We start from the raw sequence: 22,774 nt of genomic DNA, 5'->3' as shown, positions 1-22,774 counted from the left end.
ATAATTTTACTAAGTATATGAATATTGATTGGCTATTTTCTACATTGATGAAGGGAATTTGAAACAGGTCTATTATTATTCAGTTGAAACATGCATATTTTTCTCTCTTCTGAATGTTTCCTTTTTGATCCATTTTCAAAATTGGATCAAAATTAATGGCTGTTCAATGGATAATCAGATGCCTTCAGCAGTAGTAGTTTAGTTTCATGTTTCCAATAGTTGCAAAGATTGTTAATTTCTTCTAAGAACAACTAAGTTGAATTCCACTGTGTCCTTAATGTAGTTATATATAATCACCCAATGGATTTAGCTGCAAGTAGATAAATCTTGCTTGTTTAAACTTAAGCCATAAAACATTTATTAATGTAATTTTTATTAAGAGTTTTCATTTTCCTTTCAAGGAATTCATCTTTAAATGCTTTCTTTCTCTAAAACAATCACCTATAATGCTATGAGATATTATTTCAAGCTATGGAATCTCAGAGTATTTTAGAAATGCAATACACTAGGCTTTTGAAAGAGTGTCTTCAAAGTTATAATGAATAATACCAACTTTATTCTAGTTGCTCCTATAGAGACCTTCTCTTTCCCCAAAGGCCTAAAGTCTGTGGAGGTCATAAAAAAGGTAAAGATAATTATCAGTTTCATCAATATGGTGATATAATCATGTCCATATAACCAAAGAGTTGGTTATTTCTATTAAAATGGTTGATCCTGATCACTAAGAGAGCAAAATGTATTATCTGCTTCAGGATCAATCTTTAAAACCTAAAAGCATAAGTTATACTGGCTCTATTACAATGCCCTTTTATTGAGGGTATATACCTATTCATGGTGAAACGCTATCACTTCAAGTGAATATTACACTAGAGAACTTTAAGAATCCTAGTAAGTATTGGAGGGCTTACTCAAATCAAAATAAACTTTAGCCAAGAACAGAAACATTAGTATTAAACCAAATTTCATTGATTATTTGATATAAATTTTCAGAAAATAGCATTATGAGAAGATGAATGAAGGAAGGAGAGCCATATCTGGAAGATACCTTAAAGAGAGATGGTTTAAGAGTTTTAATTTTTCCCATAAGCTACATGTTAGAGTCAATGTTGTAATCCGAAATATCTGTTGCCTTGACTTTTTTACCATTTGATTTTCCTTTCTTGTTAAACACACATAATACTATTTAGCTTTGGATCTTTCTGTGCACTCTTTTTCCTTTTCAAAATATTGTTTTGGTAAAAGTTAGCCCAGTTTCACAGATTTTTGTATACTGACCCAAATGCAGATGTGTCTGTGCAATTTGTTATTTTCTCAAATACTTTCACTTAATCTGCAAATATTTGGAAATTAAGAATTGGAGTTTCTTTTTTTTTCTTTTCTTTGTTTCTTTTTTTTTTTTTAAGAATTGGAGTTTCTACTGAAGTTTGACACAGTTTTAGTTAGTTTTGCTCAATGTGATAATTAAATATCAATTTCCTGAGAATAATATAAGTAAACTGCATACTATTTTAATGAATATATACAATAAAATATGAACTGTTTATACACAGGTATAAATAAATATGTATATTAACAATAACCAACCTTATAAGGTGTGTGGGCATCCAATGTAAAAATGGAGAGTATTTTGTAAATTGCAAAGCTATGTCATTTTAGCTTTTGCTAATATCAATTGTAATTGATAGTCATAATCATGATATGAATAACCTGATTGTCCTTGAATTATTGAAAAAGTCTATTCTTTCTTAACCTATAAGTGAAACCCTATTATATGCAAAATTATGTAGTCAAAATTAACTTTACTTGCTATCTCTTTTTAAATATCTAAATGCCACAGATAACATGAGGTTTCTCAAATCATGGCATAATGAGGAATGACAGATGTTTTGTTTTATTTTGCAATTAAATCCATCTTTACATTCAGATGCTCATGATACTTGCTTTGACCATTCAATTTGAATAATGGAGTTCTACATTTTTTTGTAACATTGCTATATAATGTGTGTTTTAAGTATGGTGGATGATACATGTTAATTTGTCAAATTCACTTTACATACTACCTCATTGATAATTATATTTGAAGATAACTATAGAAATTTATTGGAAAAATTGAAACGTTAAACTCTAAAATATTTAAGTTACAATGTGCTCTGGTATTACTTACAGTTCAAAGAAAATAATTTAGTGATGTAATTAACAAATGATTATTTTTCCCTGAATAATAATACTTCTGTAAGCATTTATTTTAATAGCTATTTATTTTCTGACTTTTTGAAAGTAATTATATTTATTAATGTAAAATTCAGAATAAGATGATATATAAGAAAATATCACTGTTAGCCAATGGCAATATTTGTAATCCTGCAATTTATTTATTTATTTTTATGTGGAAGCCATATGTAATCTCCAAAATGGGTATTTCATTATATATCTCTATCTACCTGTCTGTCTACTTATCTATTTATACTTTTATATTTTTCAGTTAAACATTTTATTATTAATATTAAGGTATATTAACAAAAATTATATCATAGTATTTATATAACAAAAGTTTAAAGTAAATTTGCATTAACACTGAAAATTATTTCATAAAAATGTATAAAACCAATATGTCAAATTTGTCTCTAAATCTTTGTTTCTGTGTTTAATTATTGTATGATAATAGATGTCTAGGATAAAGGTTACTAAGTCAAATTTTATATAACATGTTGAAAAATTTTAAAGAAATACCAAGTATTTTCCTAGAAAATTCACAGTACTTACATAAGTAAAATCAGGGCATGAATGTGCCTGCATGACTGCATCTTTAACAAACTTGTAAACAATATATTATGTTTTAAATTTGTAGGCCAGTATTAGACTACAAAATTTGGGATTTTTTTTGGAGTTTGAGGTTGCCTAGGATATGGCAAAATGGATACATGCTTCACCAATAGTTGTTAAGAAAGCAATGCTCCATGGTCTTAGGGTATATAGCTTATATGTATATTATTTCAATATCATCAATTATGTTCCTCATATGTGGTCTCTTTTTGTTGTTGTTTACTTGTTTTATTAAAGACCAAGTGGCATGTAAAAGGCTCCACAATAAATATTTTAAAAATTTCTTCTTATATAAATGGCATTTAACACATATTTGTATTTAGTACTTATTCTTTGTGCATTGTATACTTTATGAAATTTTTGCTGTATTTCACTTAATACTTTTTCTCTTGAATATTTATTTTCTAACATTAATTCAGGCAGATTTATCCCCCCTCCCTGGCATAGCCCAATCCATTATTTATTTATTTTTTTAATACCTTTTGTATTCAGTGTGTCTGTATGTTGCATTCACCCATTTTAAAAACAAAAGTTTTATTAAAGTAGCTACAGGTAATAATAGATAAAAAGCCTAAATCATAGGGCAGCCCTGGTGGCGCAGCGGTTTAGCGCCGCCTGAAGCCAAGGGTGTGATCCTGGAGACCCTGGATCGAGTCCCATGTCTGGCTCTCTATGTGGAGCCTGCTTCTCCCTCTGCCTGTGTCTCTGTGCCTCTCTCTCTCTGCATCTCTATGAATAAATAAATAAAATCTTAAAAAAATAATTCTCTTAAAAAAAAGCCTAAATCATAATTTGCAGCTTCAGTAAATGTAACCACACAGCTACCAGTCAGAATATTACAATATTTCTAACACACAAGAAGCACAGTCCCCTTATGAAATCTCTTGCTTCTTATTTAGAAGAACTTAACCCATTTCTCATAATTGATATAGGCGGTTTTACCTCAGTCACCTAATATTAAAATTTTGCTGCTTTTATCTACTTTTTCTCTGACATGTGTATTATTTTTGCTTTTATTTTTTTGAATGAAAAAAATCCATCCTATTTTTATTACATTTTTAAAATTGCCTTTATATTTCTCAAAATGTTATTTTAAAGCACATTTCCAAACAGAATCAGACTTAAGTTATATATAATAACTTTTGACTCTCCTAAAATAAGGTAAGGAATTTACCATACATTGACATTCCTCATTCTCCCACTTCCTGACGTTAAGAATATAGAGATTATTCCCCTAGGAGTGCTAAGGATGAGGACACTGTAATATGATGTAAAATATCCTCAAGGAAATGCCATTATAGTGGAGACAGATATGAGTATAAGGTTGCTGTTTCTTCTATTATACTTAAAAATAAGTCAAGCCAAAGGAAAATTCATAACAACATAACTCAACAACAGACAACTAATACTAAGGCTCCATATAGCTGTTATAATTGATCCACAGCCAGCAATGGTTGCATATAGAGTCCCTGGATTTCATCTTAGTGATCTATTCGAAAAAAAAAAAATTGTGGTCCAGAAAGTGAATAAAAAAATCAATAAATGCAATGTTTGTAAGAAAGGAGTATAGAATACTTTAGGTAATAGTTTTCCAGAAACTAAGCAAGAGGTCATGATAAAGAAAAAGCATATTAAAGTCAACATTTTAGAATATTTACTGGAATAGATGGATTTCATTTCATTGGAGTAATATTATGGAAATACAGTTACACTTGGCTAAGTTTCTGATAGATGTTGAGTAGAAGTGAAATTTTAGTCATGGAAAAGTTCTCAAACTATCACTTTATTGTGTTATCATGCTAGTACAGGAAATAATTCTTCAGAGTTGAGCATGAGAAAGAAATGGCATTCTATTAAGAAAATTGAAAATTCTGTGGAAACATTTGTTGTGAATGAAAAGTTACTTCCCCCGTAGTTGATTGTGAAATAAATCTATTTTGATAAATATCTATGTGTTAATAAGTATTTTATGTGCTTTAGTTATGCAGTCCCGACTGGAATTCACACTGACAGAGAAGTTCTGGCCCCTGAGAGGGCCTTCTTGATGGTGGCTGCCCCAGATTTCTGCAGCCTCAGATATATATATATATATATATATATATATATATATATATATATAATTTTAAAAAATAGATTCACAGAAACTTTTGAAGATAGTACAATTTCCATATACCTCACACTCTGATTCTTCTATGAACATAAACTATTAATATGGTTTATTTGTTGCAATTTACAAATCAAAAACATATGTTATAATTGAGTAAAATAAAGATAACTATTTATGCAAATTCTATTAGTTTTTACCTGATCCTATTTTTCTGTCCAGGAGTTTATACAGGATCACAGTATATCTAATTGTAGTGTTATAGTTTCTTAGCCTTTCTTTTTTTGCCATTTTTTTTAATAACCAAGAGAGTTTTCAGAACTACTGAAATGTATTTTGTAGAATGCCCCTCAACTGGGATGCATCTGATATTTATTTAATAGTGAGGTTGAGATTATGTGATCTTGGGAGGCCAAGAGGTAAAGTCCCATTCTCTATACATCCTATCAATGATTTTAACTATCAAATGACACTGTATATGTTAAAATTAAGTATTTGGCTGAAATAGTGCTTATCAGGGCTTTCCACTAACGTTACTTCCTCCCCTTCCTTTACATACTTCCTTCTTTTGAAGGAAGTCACTATGTACCATGCACATGTAAACAATGTAGAGTTAAGTGTATAATGCTTGATTTAGAAGTAGCGAGTTAAGAGTCCCACACTGTATGTAGAGATTACTCAAAAAATAAAATAAAATTTAAACAATGTGGAATTATGTCCCACTTCCTTGAGGATGGAGCATCTACATAAAATAAATGGAGCTCTTCTGCACAGGAGACTTGTCTACTCTCCCTCATTGATTTATTTATCTAATTATTCATTCATAGGAGTGAATGGATAGGAGTGAATAAACTCATGGATGTTTATTTATATTTTGTGTTAAACCCAGTGCTACTCTAGTTTGCTGCTCAAATTGTTACAACTTTGGCCTTAGCATGCTCTTTAATTAGGCTCTTGTGTTGTGTTGGTATACAATATCCATATGTATGGTCTTTTGCTTGTTTGTTGTATGTACTTCTCTACTTTCTTGTACTACAGGATGCTCCAGAGTCATCTTTCATATTAGCTAGCTTTATCCTAGAATCAGCTCTTTCTCCAAGGATCCTGGGTCTTCTTTTTGGAGAATGATATTAGCATCCAAAAACTTTGGAGCTAGGTTGGCTCATTGCTATGGTGATGTGATTGCTTCTGGTTCTCTCAACTCACAGAGCAAGGAAAACTATGTGTATATATTAACTTCATATTAGGTAACACATAGGTAATATCTGCAGTATCTATATGTAATCATCTGTATCTATATTAAACTAAACAGTTCATGCTGATGTCTCCAATTCCAATCCATTATCACGTGGATCTTTATAGCCTCCCCTCCTCTTGCCTGCCTGTAAATACCCACTCCAACAGTGAGAAACCCGGCTCTGACCATCTGTCATTCATTTAATTGTTCAACTCTAGTGTACATGTAGAGGGTTTTTTTTTTTTATTAATCTCAAAATATACTGAGAATAAGTTTTGGTAAATTTTGTCCAAGAATATTCATGTCCAGCTTCAATTCTGAGAGACAAAGAATTTAGAAGTCATCACTTTGTTTTTACACAACAAAAGCTGGAAATGTGAAAAACTAGTGACTTTTTGGACCAAAGGAAGAATTGAAGTCACAGGGCAAAGTGCTATTTGAAATCTGGAGAGATGGCATAATAGGAGAGATATAGCTGAGACATGCTCACCTGAAACAGAAGCTGTTGAAGTCTTAACTTGGAACATTAAATGGTAATTGTGAAGAATTACTAGAGATTAAATGTGGACTACCTTGAGACTGAGAACCTCCTGAGGGTGGAACTCTTGGCAGGGGTGTACTTTCTTGGTCTTTAACTTCCAGAACTCTATTAGGTTCCTATGGTGAAGATCCAAAAAGATCTCATTTTAGCTCTGGGAAGGGGAAGGGAGGGGAAGATTAATCCTTGTGAAATGTGCTGAAAGCCTTCTCCATCACAAAGAACTTCTCTCCAGAGGAACGGTCTTCCACAGAGCCTTAGCCCAAATGTAGGAAGGAAATCCAGCCAGAGAAAGGACGAAAAAAATTGTATTAAGAATGGTGACTGGAAGCAGAATTATAAAGTTTTATGTGTACTGTAGAGCTATTAGAACAAATCTAGATCAATGGGATAGAATAGAAAATACAGAAAGTAGATTCAATCTTATAGGAGAATTTAGCATATGATGAAGTTGATCTTTTAGTTTATTTTTTAAATTAAGATTTATTTATTTATTTGAGAGAGAGAGCAAGTGCATATGAGCAGGGGGAGGGTCAGAGGAAGAGAGAGAATCTCAAGGACTTCTAACTGAATGCAAAGCCCACTGTGGGGCAAGATCTCAGGACACTGAGATCATGACCAAAGTCACATGCTTAACCAACTAAGCCACCCAAGTGCCTTCACTTTTTAGTTTAATGAGGAAAAAGATGGATGATTTAATGTATGCAGATAGTACAGCTTAATAATTGCTGTTTAAGAAAAATAAAATAAAATTGGAAACATATCTTACCAAAAAGGGGGAGTGATTCAAATTAATTAAATAGTTAAAAGCTAAAGAATAAAACAATATTCATCATGTAAGGAAAACCATGGAAGAATTAATAAAACATGGGGGAAATTTCTTAATTGAGGCTTATATCAAGATTCTATAAAAGAGTGGCTTGGTAGCCTATATAAAAATAAAGCTTTGCAGAAGAAAACACCCTCAAACAAAATCAATAGATAGCCATTAGATTTAGAAGAAAAAGTATTTATTTATTTATTTATTTATTTATTTATTTATTTATTTATTTTTAGAAAAATAAATTTAGTAGAAAATTCAGCCAGAAGTAAAATTTCATGATGAACAAAGAATTTAAAAGGAAAAAGTAAGCCACCCAATTATAAAGTTGATAGAGGTTATGAATTCACAGAAGAGAAAATCCAAATATTTCACCAACCATATAATAAGATATTCTAACTCAGTTGGGCTCATATAAATGAGTAATAGATTGTGTGATGCAAGATATAAAATTATTCGCAGTGAACTTGAAGAAAATAAATTAGATAAATACAGTACACTTTTTTTATTATTTTTTTAAACTTTTATTTATTTATGATAGGCACACAGTGAGAGAGACAGAGAGGCAGAGACACAGGCAGAGGGAGAAGCAGGCTCCATGCACCGGGAGCCTGACGCGACCCCGGGTCTCCAGGACCGCGCCCTGGGTCAAAGGCAGGCGCCAAACCGCTGCGCCACCCAGGGATCCCAATACAGGTACACTTTTGAAAGACTTCATATGCTACATCAATTAGCTTTACTGAATTCTACAGTCCATATGGAAATAGTGAAGTATTTTGAAAGTAAAAAGTGGAAAAGCTAGAGTTGGTTAAGCAATTAGAAAATTGGTGTTGAAAGTCTTAAAGATCATTTGAAAGTTATTTTTGATGGCATTAAATCAGATAAGAAAGAGAAGAGAGGAAACATATTTGGATACCTAAGGATATTTATTAATTCCAGTTTAGTAGTTGGGTTATGAATGTCACTGAGAAAGTGGATGTATTGCTAAGAGATAATGGTTTGTTAAAGCTCAGAGTCCTCCGTATTCAAAGGTAGTAGTTAAGAATGGAAGTGAATAATTACTGAAGAAGAGTGGAGCCAGGTAATGGAAAGGGCTTTTTAGGGAACTCTGTCACATCCAAAATATAGTGTTGGGCCTTGAATCTGTGTATCAAGGCTTTATGTATGGGGTATCACTCATTTGGCTGATATTAGGGAACTATTGTTTTGTGGATCCCTGGAAATAAAAACAACAGTAATGCTCTTCTCTCTGTTCTGACATGTTATGCCGAATCTAGTGAGCAAAAAAGCTGAAAAAAAAAAAAAACCCTCATGCTATAGACTAGAATATAATTCACTATGCCTGAGTGCCCATTCAAATTAGCATATTTACTTGGCTCCAAAGGTTGAATGTACCAATATCCTCATTTTTGTTGGTTGGTTTGTTTGTATCCACTTTGTGATATTTAGGTTAAACTTGTTGACTCTGCAAAAGAGCAAAATATTATTTTAGGTGGAATAGATCTGAATGGAATTCTCTCTATAACTGAATGAATAGAGTGAAATAGGATTTAGTAAGACAGTTTTGTTGCATAGCCTTCCCTAAAGCTTTGCTTAAAGGCATCTTCTGTTCCTTACCAGTGTGCTTCTAGTCCCCCAGATATAGGGTGGTTGTATAGAGAGTTCCTGTATCTGCCTGTGTGCCAGCATACATAGGTAGGACTCCATTTTTCACTTTTCAAATTTTTAGAATTTTAAGGGTAGCTCAGTCGGTTAGACATCTGAATTTGGCTTAGGTCATGATCCTGGGGTCCTGGGATTGAGCCCCACGTTGATCTCTCTGCTCAGAGGGGAGTCTGCTTATTCCTCTGCCCTTCTCCCTGCTCATGTGCATGTGTGCTCTCTCTTTCTTAAATAAATAAATGTCTAACCCAAAGAGGGTAAAGGATCTATACCCTAAAAACTACAAAACACCTCTGAAAGAAATTGAGGAAGACATAGACATGGAAAACCATTCCATGCTCATGGATTGGAGGAATTAATATTGTGAAAATGTCTATGCTAACCAGGGCAATTTACACATTCAATGCAATTCCTATCAAAATACCATAGACTTTCTTCACAGAGTTGAAACAAATAAACTTAAGATTTGTGTGAAGTCAGAAAAGACCCTGAATAGCCAGGGGAATATTATAAAAGAAAACCAAAGCCAGGGGCACCACAATGCCGGATTTCAAGCTGTACTACAAAGCTGTGATCATCAAGACAGTGTGGTACTGAGGGAGGAGCAAGATGGCGGAAGAGTAGGGTCTCCAAATCACCTGTCTCCACCAAACTACCTAGAAAACCTTCAAATTATCCTGAAAATCTATGAATTCGGCCTGAGAATTAAAGAGAGACCAGCTGGAATGCAACAGTGAGAAGAGTTCGCGCATCTATCAAGGTAGGAAGACGGGGAAAAAGAAATAAAGAAACAAAGGCCTCCAAGGGGGAGGGGCCCCGCGAGGAGCCGGGCTGAGGCCGGGGCGAGCGTCCCCAGGACAGGAGAGCCCCGTCCCGGAGGAGCAGGAGCTGCACCGACCTTCCCGGGGGAAAGGGGCTCTCGGGGAGTTGGAGCAGGACCCAGGAGGGCGGGGATGCCCTCGGGTTCCCCGGGACAGTAACAGAGCAACTGCGCGCCGGGAGAGTGCGCCGAGCTCCCTAAGGGCTGCAGCGCGCACGGCGGGACCCGGCGGGACCCGGAGCAGCTGAAGGGGCTCGGGCGGCGGCTCCGCGGAGGGGGTTGCGCGGCCCGGGAGCGCGAATCCACCAGCGCAGGCTCCGGAGCACAGGGCGCCGGGACACAGCCCAGGATCCGGCCTCCCCCGGGACAGGCAGAGGCCGGGAGGGCCCAGGACAGCGAGGACGCTCCTGCCCCAGCTGAGCAGATCAGCGGCCCCGCCCCGGAGCCTCCAGGCCCTGCAGACGGAGAGCTCTGGAGTTACTGCGGGGGCTGAATCCAGGTTTCCAGAGCTGCCCCGCCACTGGGGCTGTTCCTCCTGCGGCCTCACGGGGTAAACACCCCCCACTGAGCCCTGCACCAGGCAGGGGCACAGCAGCTCCCCCAACTGCTAACACCTGAAAACCAGCACAACAGGCCCCTCCCCCAGAAGACCAGCTGGACGGACAACTTCCAGAGGAAGCCAAGGGACTTAAAGTACACAGAATCAGAAGATACTGCCCCGTGGTTCTTTTTTTGTTTGTTTGTTTTTGTTTTTGTTTTTATTTTGTTTTGCTTTTTGATTTGTTTCCTTCCCCCACCCCCTTTTTTTTTCTCCTTTCTTTTTCTTTCTCTTTTTCTTCTTTTTTTTTTTTTTCGTTTTTTTTTTCTTTTTCTTCCCTTTTTTTTTTCTCTTTCTCTTTTCTTTCCTTCTTTCTCTCCTCTCTTTTTCTCTTTTTCCCAATACAACTTGCTTTTGGCCACTCTGCACTGAGCAAAATGACTAGAAGGAAAACCTCACCTCAAAAGAAAGAATCAGAAACAGTCCTCTCTCCCACAGAGTTACAAAATCTGGATTACAATTCAATGTCAGAAAGCCAATTCAGAAGCACTATTATACAGCTACTGGTGGCTCTAGAAAAAAGTATAAAGGACTCAAGAGACTTCATGACTGCAGAATTTAGAGCTAATCAGGCAGAAATTAAAAATCAATTGAATGAGATGCAATCCAAACTAGAAGTCCTAACGACGAGGGTTAACGAGGTGGAAGAACGAGTGAGTGACCTAGAAGACAAGTTGATAGCAAAGAGGGAAACTGAGGAAAAAAGAGACAAACAATTAAAAGACCATGAAGATAGATTAAGGGAAATAAACGACAGCCTGAGGAAGAAAAACCTACGTTTAATTGGGGTTCCCGAGGGCGCCGAAAGGGACAGAGGGCCAGAATATGTATTTGAACAAATTCTAGCTGAAAACTTTCCTAATCTGGGAAGGGAAACAGGCATTCAGATCCAGGAAATAGAGAGATCCCCTCCTAAAATCAATAAAAACCGTTCAACACCTCGACATTTAATTGTGAAGCTTGCAAATTCCAAAGATAAGGAGAAGATCCTTAAAGCAGCAAGAGACAAGAAATCCCTGACTTTTATGGGGAGGAGTATTAGGGTAACAGCAGACCTCTCCACAGAGACCTGGCAGGCCAGAAAGGGCTGGCAGGATATATTCAGGGTCCTAAATGAAAAGAACATGCAACCAAGAATACTTTATCCAGCAAGGCTCTCATTCAAAATGGAAGGAGAGATAAAGAGCTTCCAAGACAGGCAGCAACTAAAAGAATATGTGACCTCCAAACCAGCTCTGCAAGAAATTTTAAGGGGGCCTCTTAAAATTCCCCTTTAAGAAGAAGTTCAGTGGAACAGTCCACAAAAACAAAGACTGAATAGATATCATGATGACACTAAACTCATATCTGTCAATAGTAACTCTGAATGTGAACGGGCTTAATGACCCCATCAAAAGGCGCAGGGTTTCAGACTGGATAAAAAAGCAGGACCCATCTATTTGCTGTCTACAAGAGACTCATTTTAGACAGAAGGACACCTACAGCCTGAAAATAAAAGGTTGGAGAACCATTTACCATTCGAATGGTCCTCAAAAGAAAGCAGGGGTAGCCATCCTTATATCAGATAAACTAAAATTTACCCCAAAGACTGTAGTGAGAGATGAAGAGGGACACTATATCATACTTAAAGGATCTATTCAACAAGAGGACTTAACAATCCTCAATATATATGCTCCGAATGTGGGAGCTGCCAAATATATAAATCAATTATTAACCAAAGTGAAGAAATACTTAGATAATAATACACTTATACTTGGTGACTTCAATCTAGCTCTTTCTATACTCGATAGGTCTTCTAAGCACAACATCTCCAAAGAAAGGAGAGCTTTAAATGATACACTGGACCAGATGGATTTCACAGATATCTACAGAACTTTACATCCAAACTCAACTGAATACACATTCTTCTCAAGCGCACATGGAACTTTCTCCAGAATAGACCACATATTGGGTCACAAATCGGGTCTGAACCGATACCAAAAGATTGGGATTGTCCCCTGCATATTCTCGGACCATAATGCCTTGAAATTAGAACTAAATCACAACAAGAAGTTTGGAAGGACCTCAAACACATGGAGGTTAAGGACCATCCTGCTAAAAGATAAAAGGGTCAACCAGGAAATTAAGGAAGAATTAAAAAGATTCATGGAAACTAATGAGAATGAAGATACAACCGTTCAAAATCTTTGGGATGCAGCAAAAGCAGTCCTAAGGGGGAAATACATCGCAATACAAGCATCCATTCAAAAACTGGAAAGAACTCAAATACAAAAGCTAACCTTACACATAAAGGAGCTAGAGAAAAAACAGCAAATAGATCCTACACCCAAGAGAAGAAGGGAGTTAATAAAGATTCGAGCAGAACTCAACGAAATCGAGACCAGAAGAACTGTGGAACAGATCAACAGAACCAGGAGTTGGTTCTTTGAAAGAATTAATAAGATAGATAAACCATTAGCCAGCCTTATTAAAAAGAAGAGAGAGAAGACTCAAATTAATAAAATCATGAATGAGAAAGGAGAGATCACTACCAACACCAAGGAAATACAAACGATTTTAAAAACATATTATGAGCAGCTATACGCCAATAAATTAGGCAATCTAGAAGAAATGGACGCATTCCTGGAAAGCCACAAACTACCAAAACTGGAACAGGAAGAAATAGAAAACCTGAACAGGCCAATAACCAGGGAGGAAATTGAAGCAGTCATCAAAAAGCTCCCAAGACACAAGAGTCCAGGGCCAGATGGCTTCCCAGGAGAATTTTATCAAACGTTTAAAGAAGAAATCATACCTATTCTCCTAAAGCTGTTTGGAAAGATAGAAAGAGATGGAGTACTTCCAAATTCGTTCTATGAAGCCAGCATCACCTTAATTCCAAAGCCAGACAAAGACCCCGCCAAAAAGGAGAATTACAGACCAATATCCCTGATGAACATGGATGCAAAAATTCTCAACAAGATACTGGCCAATAGGATCCAACAGTACATTAAGAAAATTATTCACCATGACCAAGTAGGATTTATCCCTGGGACACAAGGCTGGTTCAACACCCGTAAAACAATCAATGTGATTCATCATATCAGCAAGAGAAAAACCAAGAACCATATGATCCTCTCATTGGATGCAGAGAAAGCATTTGACAAAATACAGCATCCATTCCTGATCAAAACTCTTCAGAGTGTAGGGATAGAGGGAACATTCCTCGACATCTTAAAAGCCATCTATGAAAAGCCCACAGCAAATATCATTCTCAATGGGGAAGCACTGGGAGCCTTTCCCCTAAGATCAGGAACAAGACAGGGATGTCCACTCTCACCACTGCTATTCAACATAGTACTGGAAGTCCTAGCCTCAGCAATCAGACAACAAAAAGACATTAAAGGCATTCAAATTGGCAAAGAAGAAGTCAAACTCTCCCTCTTCGCCGATGACATGATACTCTACATAGAAAACCCAAAAGTCTCCACCCCAAGATTGCTAGAACTCATACAGCAATTCGGTAGCGTGGCAGGATACAAAATCAATGCCCAGAAGTCAGTGGCATTTCTATACACTAACAATGAGACTGAAGAAAGAGAAATTAAGGAGTCAATCCCTTTTACAATTGCACCCAAAAGCATAAGATACCTAGGAATAAACCTCACCAAAGATGTAAAGGATCTATACCCTCAAAACTATAGAACACTTCTGAAAGAAATTGAGGAAGACACAAAGAGATGGAAAAATATTCCATGCTCATGGATTGGCAGAATTAATATTGTGAAAATGTCAATGTTACCCAGGGCAATATACACGTTTAATGCAATCCCTATCAAAATACCATGGACTTTCTTCAGAGAGTTAGAACAAATTATTTTAAGATTTGTGTGGAATCAGAAAAGACCCCGAATAGCCAGGGGAATTTTAAAAAAGAAAACCATATCTGGGGGCATCACAATGCCAGATTTCAGGTTGTACTACAAAGCTGTGGTCATCAAGACAGTGTGGTACTGGCACAAAAACAGACACATAGATCAGTGGAACAGAATAGAGAATCCAGAAGTGGACCCTGAACTTTATGGGCAACTAATATTCGATAAAGGAGGAAAGACTATCCATTGGAAGAATGACAGTCTCTTCAATAAATGGTGCTGGGAAAATTGGACATCCACATGCAGAAGAATGAAACTAGACCACTCTCTTTCACCATACACAAAGATAAACTCAAAATGGATGAAAGATCTAAATGTGAGACAAGATTCCATCAAAATCCTAGAGAAGAACACAGGCAACACCCTTTTTGAACTCAGCCATAGTAACTTCTTGCAAGATACATCCACGAAGGCAAAAGAAACAAAAGCAAAAATGAACTATTGGGACTTCATCAAGATAAGAAGCTTTTGCACAGCAAAGGATACAGTCAACAAAACTCAAAGACAACCTACAGAATGGGAGAAGATATTTGCAAATGACATATCAGACAAAGGGCTAGTTTCCAAGATCTATAAAGAACTTATTAAACTCAACACCAAAGAAACAAACAATCCAATCATGAAATGGGCAAAAGACATGAACAGAAATCTCACAGAGGAAGACATAGACATGGCCAACATGCATATGAGAAAATGCTCTGCATCACTTGCCATCAGGGAAATACAAATCAAAACCACAATGAGATACCACCTCACACCAGTGAGAATGGGGAAAATTAACAAGGCAGGAAACAACAAATGTTGGAGAGGATGCGGAGAAAAGGGAACCCTCTTACACTGTTGGTGGGAATGTGAACTGGTGCAGCCACTCTGGAAAACTGTGTGGAGGTTCCTCAAACAGTTAAAAATATACCTGCCCTACGACCCAGCAACTGCACTGTTGGGGATTTACCCCAAAGATACAAATGCAATGAAACGCCGGGACACCTGCACCCCGATGTTTCTAGCAGCAATGGCCACGATAGCCAAACTGTGGAAGGAGCCTCGGTGTCCAACGAAAGATGAATGGATAAAGAAGATGTGGTTTATGTATACAATGGAATATTACTCAGCTATTAGAAATGACAAATACCCACCATTTGCTTCAACGTGGATGGAACTGGAGGGTATTATGCTGAGTGAAGTAAGTCAGTCGGAGAAGGACAAACATTATATGTTCTCATTCATTTGGGGAATATAAATAATAGTGAAAGGGAAAATAAGGGAAGGGAGAAGAAATGTGTGGGAAATATCAGAAAGGGAGACAGAACGTAAAGACTGCTAACTCTGGGAAACGAACTAGAGGTGGTAGAAGGGGAGGAGGGCGGGGGGTGGGAGTGAATGGGTGATGGGCACTGGGTGTTATTCTGTATGTTAGTAAATTGAACACCAATAAAAAAAAATAAAATAAAAAAAAAAAAAAAAAAAAAGAAAAAAAAAAAAAAAAGAAATGATAAAAAAAAAAAAAAAAAAAAAAAAAAAAAAAAAAGACAGTGTGGTACTGGCACAAAAACAGACACATAGATCAATGGAACAGAATAGACAACCTAGAAATGGGTCCTCAACAATATGGTCAACTAATATTTGACAAAGCAGGAAAGACTATCTACTGGAAAAAGGACAGTCTCTTCAATAAATGGTGTTGGAAAAATTGGGCAGCCACATGTAGAACAATGAAACTGGACCATTTTCTTACACCATACACAAAGGTAAACTCAAAATGGATGAGATATCTAAATGTGAGACAACAATCCATCAAAATCCTAGAGGAGAACACAGGCAAGACCCTTTTTGAACTTGGCCACAGCAACTTCTTGCAAGATACATCTATGAAGGCAAAGTAAATAAAAACAAAAATGAATTATTGGGACTTAATCAAGATAAAAAGTTTCTGCACAGCAAAAGAAGTCAACAAAACTAAAAGGCAACCTACAGAGTGGGAGAAGATATTTGCAAATGACATATCAGATAAAGGGCTAGATTCCAAGATCTATAAAGAACTTATTAAACTCAACACCCAAGAAACAAACAATCTAATCATGAAATGGGCAAAGATATGAACAAAAATCTCACCAAAGGAGACATACACATGGCCAACAAGCACATGAGAAAATGCTCCGCATCACTTGTCATCAGGGAAACACAAATCAAAACCACAACGAGATACCACCTCACACCAGTAAGAATGGTGAACACTAACAAGACAGGAAACTTCTTAAACTCAACACCAAAGAAACAAACAATCCAATCATGAAATGGGCAAAAGACATGAACAGAAATCTCACAGAGGAAGACATAGACGTGGCCAACATGCATATGAGAAAATGCTCTGCATCACTTGCCATCAGGGAAATACAAATCAAAACTACAATGAGATACCACCTCACACCAGTGAGAATGGGGAAAATTAACAAGGCAGGAAACAACAAATGTTGGAGAGGATGCGGAGAAAAGGGAACCCTCATACACTGTTGGTGGGAATGTGAACTGGTGCAGCCACTCTGGAAAACTGTGTGGAGGTTCCTCAAACAGTTAAAAATATACCTGCCCTACGACCCAGCAATTGCACTGTTGGGGATTTACCCCAAAGATACAGATGCAATGAAACGCCGGGACACCTGCACCCCGATGTTTCTAGCAGCAATGGCCACGATAGCCAAACTGTGGAAGGAGCCTCGGTGTCCAACGAAAGATGAATGGATAAAGAAGATGTGGTTTATGTATACAATGGAATATTACTCAGCTATTAGAAATGACAAATACCCACCATTTGCTTCAACGTGGATGGAACTGGAGGGTATTATGCTGAGTGAAGTAAGTCAGTCGGAGAAGGACAAACATTATATGTTCTCATTCATTTGGGGAATATAAATAATAGTGAAAGGGAAAATAAGGGAAGGGAGAAGAAATGTGTGGGAAATATCAGAAAGAGACAGAACGTAAAGACTGCTAACTCTGGGAAACGAACTAGGGGTGTTAGAAGGGGAGGAGGGCGGGGGGTGGGAGTGAATGGGTGACGGGCACTGGGTGTTATTCTGTATGTTAGTAAATTGAACACCAATAAAAAAAAATAAAATAAAAAAAAAATAAAAAAAGACAGGAAACAACAAATGTTGGAGAGAATGTGGAGAAAGGGGAACCCTCTTGCACTGTTGGTGGGAATGTGAACTGGTACAGCCACTCTGGAAAACTGTGTGGAGGTTCCTCAAAGAGCAAAAGTAGAACTGCCCTACAACCCAGCAATTGCACTTCTGGGGATTTACCCCAAGGATACAGATGCAGTGAAATGGCAAGACACCTGCACCCCAATGTTAATAGCAGCAATGTCCACAATAGCCAGACTGCGGAAAGAGCTTCGGTGTCCATCGGCAGATGAATGGATAAAAAGGATGTGGTCTATATATACAATGGAATATTCCTCAGCCATCAGAAACAACAAATACGCACCATTTGCTTCAACATGAATGGAACTGGAGGGTATTACGCTGAGTGAAGCAAGTCAGTCGGAGGACAATCATTATATGGTTTCACTCATATGGGGAATATAAGGAATAGTGAAAGGGATTATAGGGGAAAGGAGGGAAAATGAGTGGAAAAAATCAGGAGAGGGTGACAGACCATGAAAAACTCCTAACTCTGGGAAATGAACAAGGGGTAGTGGAAGGGGAGGTGGGTGGGGTATGGGGTGACTGGGTGACAGGCACTGAGGGGGGCACTTAATGGGCCTGGGTATTATACTACATGTTGGCAAATCAAACTTTAATAAAAAATAAATAAAATTAAAAATAAAAATAAAATTAATAAATAAATGTCTTTTAAAAATTCTTTGTCCAAAAATTTTTTCCACTTTATATGAACATTCTAAATGAACTGTACCTTTCTATCATTCATTTGTATGTTTATAGAAGTAATTAGTTCATTCATTATTTACTGTCAAGAAAAAAATCCATACACTTAAGAAAATAACTGCAAGTAAGAAACTATCATTACAACATAGAATTATCATATGAGAAGATAAATAAGAGCTATCAATAGAGTTGTTGGTATTATGTTGGGAGAAATTATTAATCGTGGATGTTTAGCAAGTTGAGAAAGGCCTTAGAGAGACCATGAGGTTTCACCTGGGTGTTGACTAATAACTTATAGGCTAAATTTATTTTGACTTTCAATCTTAGAGAACTAACAATATCAGACAAGTCTCAGCTAGACCCGAACATGGAGATGTGAGTGAAGTTTCACTTTATTTTTGTATTCCCAGAGTCAATGAGATTCTCAGTGTATAGTAGTTTACAATAAATACTTGTAGCTTGAATGAATAAATACATGTATTGGGAAAATGCATATAAATGATGCTAAGTCTTTATGTCTCCAAATTCTACATTCTTTTTCTAAATTATACCCATTAATCAGTACCTACTAGGATTTGAGATTAGATAATCACTTCAAATGGATCCTGGAATCCTTTTGCAATATCAAGTTTGAGCTAAATTTGTATTTGCCATACATATTCAGGTAAATGTTTTTGATCACCCTAGCATTGTCATGTGTAATGGTATATCCCCCAGGGTACTCAGTAAAATAATAAAGGACTAACTTCTAGGAATTTATAATCTAATGCAAGAGATGACACACTCCATTTAGAGGCAGAGTCTTGAGAGGCAGAAAATGTTACTGTGTGGCATGAGTGGTGTGATGAATATAATACTACTTCGTTTCACAAAAGAAAGATCTCTGATCTGGGAAGAAGAAAAGAAAAGAAAAGAAAAGAAGAAAGAAAAGAAAAAAAAAGAAAAGAAAAGAAAGAAAGAAAAGAAAAGAAAAGAAAAGAAAAGAAGAAAAGAAAAGAAAAGGAAGAGAAGAGGAGAGGAGAGGAGAAGAGAAGAGAAGAGAAGAGAAGAGAAGAGAAGAGAAGAGAAGAGAAGAGAAGAGAAGAGAAGAGAAAGAAAAGAAAAGAAAAGAAAGAGAGAGAAAGAGAAAAAGAAGGAAAGAAAGAAGGAAGAAAGAGAAAGAAAGAAAGAAAGAAAGAAAGAAAGAAAGAAAGAAAGAAGAAAGAAAGAAAGAAAGAAAGAAAAGAAAGAAAAGAAAAGAAGAAAAAAAAGAAAGAAAAGAAAAGAAAAGAAAAGAAAAGAAAAGAAAAGAAAAGAAAAGAAAAGAAAAGAGGAAAGTCTTCCTGAAGCGGGAAAACTTGAAGGGAGCAGTGAGATGAAATACTATTCTGTTATTTTAGCTAACTGAAAGGACATTGCTCATAAATGACACAAATTATTAAAGATTGATTAATCCTTTCAGATAATAGCTTTATTTAGGGTATTGAGGGTGCCCTCTATATTCTACTCCTGAATACCATAGAAATTGTCTTAATGAGAGAGTAAGTATAGTCTGCTAAAGTGATAATTTTAAAGAATGAAATATATTCTATGTTAAAGTCCCAACATGATTATTTAATAAATTATTATTATTACTATTATTATCATTATAAGTGATCACTGTAGTTATTAAAAACGATTGAGTAAACATATTTCTTTATTATGGATTCAGAAGCAGGTAAGTAAGCAAAGATTTTAGGTATAGGAGGTATTAATTTTAACATCTCAGTGTAATTATCTTTACTAAAATTATAACCTTCTTTAGATGCCACCTTACAGGACCTCATGTAAGCATACAATAAATGCTATTCAGTGAATCAATAAATGAATTATTGAAATAAAGTAATCCAGGCTCATTTTATGAACTAGCACACCAGAGGGCTCTCCAGACATGTTTTAATCAACAGGGTTCTTTGATGCAATTTAGTTGTGTTATAATTAGATAAATCATGTAAAAATATAAGAAAAAGGTAATCCCTAATATAAGGATAATATAAGGATAATTATCTCTGAAAAAAATTATAACACATCTATCAGTTTTCAGATTTTAACTGAATAAACATATCCATTTGGTAAGAATGTCCAGAATTATTATCTGCTTAGTGTGAGTGTGAACTCATCTTAAAATCACTTCCATCGTTCCCAAATCCATTTTGGCACCTAGATTTTTAATCCACAACTTTAGTGTAAATCTATTTTTCTATGTGTATTTATACTAAAAATATTTTAGTATAAATCTTTTCTTTGAGATTACTAGAAAACGTATTTTTTGGTCAAAGATTGCAAATGAAGAACCAGATATCTTGTCTATAAACCCTCATTTTTGTCTTTTTTAAAAATCATATCCAGAAAAAATTGAACAGCCTTTTATTCTCCTGATATATCCATTTGAATTCAATTTAAAATTAAGGTTTTTTAAAAAATGGAAGTTTAGATTTATATTTTAATAAAATAATGATCCTTCCTGTTTCATGTAATTTTCTATATAGGCATTATAAGGAAGTTGTAAGAGGTACTTTTTTCTTTTAAATAAAAATAGCTTGTAGGAAGAAATGTCTTATCCGGGACCCTGCTGGCAATTATTTGACCTTACCCTGATTATATTACTCTATCTACTTTGAGAAAGGATGCTGGCTCTAAAAGAGGAGGTCCAGTGTTTTCATTCATGTAAGTGTTGACACATGTATTCAGATTTCTATTTTTAACCTTGTAAGCCATTTTGTAGTTCAGAAATACATAGCTCTGAGCCATTTTTGCTTGTTTGCATTCAATGTTTTTCATACTGAGGGTCAGGAACTCTAGCCATGGGGTCATTGAAGATCTCTGAAGGGGTTCAAAGAGACTGTTGATAAAGAATTAAGCATAGGTAATTAGTACTGCCATTTCCTTGCAAAGAACCATATGTCAAAATTATCCATATTACCATGTCAATTCCCTTATGAGTGTCACCATTTCTTGTAACCTCCTCTCACCCACAAACTACATTCTTTCATTCTTCCTTAAACTTTTTTAACAATGATCACCATCCCAACACACACACACACACACACACACACACACACACACAAACACACATATATATATAGACATACATATATACACATGTCCATGTGTGTATATACACGGACATGTGTGTATACACTCACACACACATATATCAATCTCATCAAATACAACTTTGGAAACTCCTCAAATTTACAGTTAGATTGCATTATTTGGATTTCAAAACTGACAGAACTCCCACTTACCCCACTTATGTTTCAATTAAGTTTTATTTATCTTAAAACACTATGATTTCTAAGATGAATGTATATATCTGGATACAGAATAGTTTTTGGTAATCAGTTTTCTAACACTTCTATTTCTTAATAACATAACAATAAATCTTTAAACAAATTATCATTTTCATTACATAGAAAAAAATCTACTTTCATTTAAAAGAAAATGAACTAAGACAATACACAAGAATTTTACAATTCAAATCAAATTACATTAACATCAAGGAAAACATGAGGACTAATAGACTCAGACTCAGTAAAGACATGAGAGACAGTTTTTTTTTTACCAGTCATAGAACAGAATAAAAGTCATTTTTCCAAATTTTAACTAGTAAAATAAGCAGAATAATCACCAAATGCTGCCAATATAGCTCAAAAGCAAGATCATAAAATCAAGTTGAGATAAATATAGCATAAATTTACAGCAATATAAATTCACTGACATGCCAAAAAGACATTTGAACAACAGATTTAGAACATTTAACAATGTGACAATAAAGTTTATTTGCATTTATATTCAGATCAAGGGAAATATATTAACACTTAGAATTATAAGAAAAGGAATAACACTGGTAATTAGTTCCACATCAGCCAGTACAGGATCAGGAGAAATTGTTAACACTTCCCTTTCAATATAATGGTGCTTTTTAATACCTAATTACTTCTATTTGGCTATGCTAGCATACAATGTATAATAATGTATAAGTTATTGTCCAAGAAAAAACAATAGTCCTTGAGTCAACACTCCAACCATTTACATTTTATAGACATCCAGTAATTGATTGACTCTCTAGATGACATATATAGCAAACTCTATATCCAGAGATTAAAACCATTTTTAAAGCATATGTCTTAAATTATAGCAATTGATAGCTTCTTGGTGTATGAATGATATTAGCAAATCACACTGAAATTTAAATCTTATAGAAAAATACTGAAATAAGTTTTATGATGAATATAGTTGGCTATATATGTACTTGGAATAAAAGGAAACATAAATAATGGGAAATTTTTGGAAACAGCAGATGAATGCAGTCAAATGAACCTTGGAATACCACAAAAGTAGATAATATTA

The sequence above is a fragment of the Canis lupus genome, chromosome 17, assembly GCF_048164855.1.
Source record: "Canis lupus baileyi chromosome 17, mCanLup2.hap1, whole genome shotgun sequence".
Classification (NCBI taxonomy): Eukaryota; Metazoa; Chordata; class Mammalia; order Carnivora; family Canidae; genus Canis; species Canis lupus.
The sequence above is the reverse complement of the archived record's forward strand: the minus strand, read 5'-3'. Positions refer to the sequence as shown.